The sequence below is a fragment of the Hemicordylus capensis genome, chromosome 2 (genome assembly GCF_027244095.1).
Source record: "Hemicordylus capensis ecotype Gifberg chromosome 2, rHemCap1.1.pri, whole genome shotgun sequence".
NCBI classification, from domain to species: Eukaryota; Metazoa; Chordata; class Lepidosauria; order Squamata; family Cordylidae; genus Hemicordylus; species Hemicordylus capensis.
The window spans coordinates 196018762-196024761 of record NC_069658.1 but is presented as its reverse complement, the minus strand read 5'-3'; the positions used below and the strand labels follow the sequence as shown (position 1 = coordinate 196024761).

The 6000-nt window shown below is 45.9% G+C and overlaps 1 long non-coding RNA gene across 4 annotated transcripts in view; it reads right to left on the bottom strand.

Moving 5' to 3' along the window:
* Window positions 1-1610: 1610 nt before the first annotated feature.
* LOC128346297 (uncharacterized) overlaps window positions 1611-6000 on the bottom strand; it is a 58574-nt gene continuing 54184 nt past the window's right edge. For 3 of the 4 annotated variants that reach the window (XR_008316880.1, XR_008316883.1, XR_008316882.1), the window contains exon 6: window positions 1611-2313. This is a non-coding gene — a long non-coding RNA (uncharacterized LOC128346297). Of the gene's footprint in view, window positions 2314-4088; window positions 4216-6000 lie in introns of all 4 variants that reach the window. The other variant, XR_008316881.1, reaches the window with a different exon arrangement.

Below are 6000 nucleotides of genomic sequence, written 5' to 3'. Positions count from 1 at the left end.
TTATATTTAATCTTGCCATTTCCCTGCAAATATAACTCATTCTTGCCAGGACAGCTTTTCTTATGAAGTTGGTGGGGACTAGAATCTATGATAATTTCAGAAGGAAGAGTCCCTCACACTCCACGTTCCCCTGCCAGTGGGATTCCAAGCACTAGAATTTTGGAGAAAGGACTAAGATATTAAGTTTGTATCAAGGCTCAACTATAACATCAGTTTCCCCATCTGTAAAATGGAAATAAAAGTGACCTAACATAGAAGGTTGTGATGAGGATGAACAAAGTTAGAATTATAAAGCACTTTTTGTACTAAAAGTTCTGTATAAACGATAATGAATATAATTAGAAGGACCAGATGCAACTGAGGATGGGGCTCCTGTATCTTTGTGAAGAATCATGTCTTCAATAGTTGTGAAGAGAGAATGTCATCTGCAGGGACTCTGGCCTAGGCATTTACCTGATCATCCTAGACCATTTGAGTCCCCAGATATTGCTAGACTACAATACCCATGATCCCTCCCATGGCTAAATGGGATGATAGTATTTGTAGTCCATCATCTGGGAACTCAAGTTTAGAATTTCTGCTCTACACATTATCAGATCAGCTCAACAACTGAAATCTGGGACAATAAATGGGGTGGGGAAGCATCCGTTAATTTCAAACCTGGGAAAAGAACTGTGTTTTTCTTTCTATGCCAATACACAGAAGTAGTTTCAGATTTAACTGGGAAGATTCTTTTAAAAGAACTACGCATATAAAACCCTCTCTCTCTCATTATTATTATTATTATTTTAAGAAAAGTGATAGTTCTGGCCGCTCTTCTTTAAAGATGGCAATTAATTGGCACAAATTCCCTTTGCGGTGTGGGACAGCCTCAGGTAGCAGCAAACCGCAGCACTTTAAAAAAGGAAACTGCATTTAACAGGCTAATTGGCCCATAATTATTGCTCGATAGTTTAAAGGATGCAAGCAGTTGGGACTACTAGGCTTGGCAAGAGTAAAAACGAAGCAGCCTTGTTGTTTAGAAAAGCCCTGCGCCTTTTCTGCCTGTCAATTTCCCTTCATGCCACCGGAGCCCTGAGAAGTGGGGGAGAAGGCACAACACAGCACAATATGATGAAGGGTAGCCCACCGTGCAACGCTATGCCACGTTGTGACAAATGAAACTGTGCAATGCAGTGGGGCATGGTATATTAGGCTGCAGCCCAGGGTCAAATCAGGCAAGGTTTGTTTGTTTGATTACAATTAATCACATTTTAATCCTGCCCTTTCTCCAAGGAGCTCAGGCTAGAAAACACGGCTCTTTTTGTTCATGTCCTCTTAACAACCCTGTGAAGTAGGCTAGGTTGAGAGGATAGAGCCTGGCCTAAGGTCATCCAGTGAGCTTTGTGGATGAGTGGGAAACGGAGCCCATGTTTCCCTGGTCAAAGTCTAAGAATACATCCACTATATCACCTTTGCAGTTTACCTTGCACAAATATATGCCAGCAAGCTGATCAGCTGTCAGTTTTCAAGCAAGCTGTCAATGCCTGCTTTACAAAAAATAAATGTGTTGTATCCACATTTATATGTTCATCTTTCACTTTCTTTAAAGAACACAAACATGTTTAAAACATTTTTATTTTTTTACAAATAGTTGTTAAATTGGTGGGAGGTGGCATCATAGATACTTGCCAATCAGTGCCATCCACAGCAACTCCCTCACCCCATACAAACTGATTCAATTAAAAGCAGGTTTCTCCAGAGCTTGATCCAGGGGAGAAAGAGGTACATTTGGAATGAACACAATGACAGTGCTCCCAGACCATCCCCACAGATACACTAACAATGTTGTATCTGTTTTCACTCTAAGATGCCATTGTCTGGGCTACATAACATCATGCAATGCAGAATGACAATGCTATGCAATGCCTGCGACAGAATAATATACACACAAGACTGCATGACACACCAGGACATTAAAATCACACAATTCAACAAAGAATGATACTGATACTAACCTGGGAGTATACTGTAGGCCTGTGCAATGCAACCATGTGAGAAGAAAAGCATGATGGTAGATGAAATTGTATGACAGCCTGCACTTAGTGTCTGTGGCATTGGGTAACACAGCACACAATGTGACAGCAGAGCATTGTGCTGTTCTAAACTGGGTGGCACTGGGGTCCTCAGATGGAATGGAATAGTCAACAGATCAGCTCTGCTCTGTTCACTGGATGGATGGATAGTATATTGATTCTAAATGTCCCAGCTGCTGGAATAATACTTTGCACTTGAGATTATTCAAAGCACTTCACATGTATTATGAGGTATGACCTGCAAGGTAAGATAGATTAGTGAAATTACCATCCCAATATTGCAGATGAGGGGTTGGGATGACAGAGAGTCTGTCTGTCGAAATCTATCTCAAGATTTGTGGTGGAGGTGAGATTCAAACTGGGGGTTTCCTGGTTCACAGTCCACTCTCTTAGACTCTAAGTTTGGAGGGGCCATGGCTCAGTGCAAGAGCACATGCTTTGCAGGTGGACAGAGGATCCCAGAGGCTCAGAGGATCCCAGATCCCACTTTGAGGAGGGGGAATGCAGGGTGTGTCCTGGGAGAGGCAGGTAGAGCGAGTCTCAAAGCAGAAAGTGGGGGAAAGAAGGAATACGACTCCGTAGTCCAATGAAAGGTCCCAAATGCCCAGAGGTGTCCCTGTCCTATCCAGGTGTTAATTTTCACCCTGCACAATTCAACACTGATTTCTGTAGTGAAAGGTCTGCAGTCACGGGAACCAATCAGTGGGAAGGCCACACCAGTTGTCTCTGGGGGTTCCCGGCCTGCCCACCTATCAATGGTCCTCTGCTCCTCTTCACTCGTCTGAGCTGCAGCTGTCCTCCCCGCCACTTTGCTGCACCTCTTTTCTTCTCATCTGCCCCCATCTTCACTTCCATGCCTTGGCCACTACAGATGCATCTAAGAAACCATTACAGAGCCAGATGGTGCCAGCCCCGATGCAGAGGACCTCTCCAAATGGATGGATACTTTGCATCAACATTTAAACACCAGCTGAACCGAAATGGTTATATTTGGAAGCAGGCATTTAAAAATGCAAAGGCCTGAACGCAAGCGGCTCCCTCTCTTATGAAACGCCTCTGCCTCAACAATTGTGCAACATACAATTAAGCGTAAACTAAAGCAAATTAGAATCTATCGAAAAAGCAGAATGCTTTACACTACACTATTACACTGCAGTTAGAAACCAAGTGTGCAAATTAGGAAAATTTAATTTTGAAACGAAGGCATCACATGTTTTAAAAGTCCAGCAGAAAACCACCTGGAAGGCAATCTTGCCTCTGGAGCGAAGAAACATGCATGAAATCAGCACTCATCTTACTATTTCAAAGTGATGTTGACCTGCGGGGTGATGGGAGAGGGAGGCTTACTAGTGAGGCCAGTTGGTACATCAACATGGGTGTCTCAGGTTCCATTCTTATTATCAATGGCGACTAGTTGGCGGGCTACAGGCCACCTCCAGCCTCAGAGGTAAAATACTAATTGCAGGGGAGTACCAGCAGGAGAGAGGGCATGCCCTCAACTCCTGCCTGTAGGCTCCCAGAGGCATCTGGTGGGCCACTGTGTGAAACAGGATGCTGGACTAGGTGGGCATCCTTGGGCCTGATCCAGCAGGGCGGTTCATTTTTAACTCCAATTTTGTTGAAGATGCACAGGAAGGCTAAAGTCAACCACTCCATTGCAGCTGTGACATGAGTTTTTATTTTAAGGTGTGAGCCCATTGGGGGGGGGGGCAGTGATGAAAACAGTGGGTTGTCCAATTTTGTTGAAAATGCACAGGCAAACCAAAGTTGACCTTCCTGTCACAGCTGTGACCTCATTTTGATTTTTTGGCATGGGCCCCAGGGACCTCTGGAACTCCTCCAGAACCTGCAGGGTCAGGGCACCGAACGGGGTAAGAAGGGTGGGTAGTCTGACGTTGTTGAAATTGCACATATAAAACAAAATCAAAACCCTGACATCCATTTTGATTTTCAGGCGCAAACCTGAGGGTGCAGGTTACAGAACACCCCACCACCACCACCACGGGCTCATACCTTAAAATAAAAAGTCATGTCACAGCTTCAATGGAGTGGTTGACTTTAGCCTTCCTGTGAATCTTCAACAAAATTGGATGTTCCACCTTTCTCATGTCCCTTAGAAACTCACCTGCCAGGCTTGTACCTGAAATTGAAAAAGGATGCCATGGCTGTGATGGGGGAGTAGGATTTGGCCTATCTGTGTGTTTTCAACAAGATTAGATTAAAGGTAAAGTGTGCCATCGAGTCAGTGTCAACTCCTGGCGACCACAGAGCTCTGTGGTTTATACAGGAGGGGTTTTCCATTGCCATCTCCCGCGCAGTATGAGATAATGCCTTTCAGCATCTTCCTATATCATTGCTGCCTGATATAGCTGTTTCCCATAGTCTGGGATTCGAACTGGCAACCTCATGCTTCTAAGCAAGTCATTTCCCCGCTACACCATTAGGTTACCCACCTTTGTATCCCCTTTAGCATCATGACCCTGTGGTCATGGTTCTTGGGGATTCCAGAGGGCCTCAAAATCAGAATGGAAATAATAGCTGTGAAGGGGAGGTAGACGTTACCTACCTGTACAGTTTAAACAAAATGACCCACCTTTCTCACCACCCTCGGTGCCCTGACACTGCTGCCATGGGTCCTGGGGTTCTCCAAGGGCCCAAAGAAAACAGATGTCAAAGCTACAATGCAGAAGTCAAATTTGGCCATGCTCTGTGTGTTCAACACCCAACCTTCTCAACCCACTCAGTGCCCTGACCCCACAGTCAACGTTCTAGGCAATTTCAAAAGACCCCCAGACTTGTGCCTGAAAAGCAAAATATATGTCATGACTGCAATGGGGAGGTCAGCTCTGGCTTGCCTCTGCCCATTCTGCCCAGTGAGCTGTGCCATGCCAGATGTATAGTGTACTGCATGCCATCTGGTTTCCCCATGGCCGAGTCCAGGTTTTAAAAGCAAACCAAAAGCTTCTCTTTGGACATGGACACCCATGCCGCAGGGTCACCTCTGTGCCCATTCCCTTTGTGTGATGGTGATGGAGCAACTTTCTCAAGGCTCACCCAGATAGGAGGGGGGCCCATGGAGGGCAGTTTGCTGTGGATTCCCTGAAACCTAGAGCTGGCAAGCCAGCTATGCATGTCTGTCTGTCTGAGAAAGACCAACTCTCCCCTGTCCACGATATATGGCTACACAGTTTGGTGCGACAGAAGTTATGCAGACTTGGTTTGGTTTCAAGTGATACAGAATGCTTCTGTATCACTTGAAAGCCCACAACTCCCCTGTAGGCCAACCTGACAGTAATTACCTGTCCCAAATTTCTGGTCAAACGCTTAATGAGACACTCCCATGGTCAGAGACAGGATACAGAGCTACAAGGCAACAATGGGGCTGGCAGTTCCTTTGTTCATTGCTCCTAGCGGCTTGAGTTTGGTTTCTTCCCCAGAGTTGCTGCCTTATTCCCAAGGGGGAGAGTCAATTGTGGGGGACGATGAGCCAGTCACACAGAGACTCCCCATTGATTTCCTATTATGAAGTTCAGTAAGAAAAATGACATTATCTCGTTACGGAACCAGAGCTCTGATTTGTCGCATTCCATTCGTGTCCTGGCTGGAATAGGAATTGATTTTGCAGACTCCAGCACCGTATTACTCACTGACGGGGTGAGATGCGGCTGGGGAGGGGAAGAGATGGAAAGGGTCAGTGAGGCTAACTGTCCTCGCTTCTGGATAATGGAGACCTAGAGTGACCCCCAGCGAAACATTGGCTCCATGGGCTGGGAGCAGGTGCCTAGACGTAGGATCTCAGCAGGCGCTCCCCTCCCTGCAGCAGGGCAAGAGTGTGGGCTGGAAGCAAAAGAATTTCAGAGAGGGTCATGTTTACAAGAACAGGTCTAGGCTAGTCTGTAGGGAAATACTAAATGCAGGCCGCAGA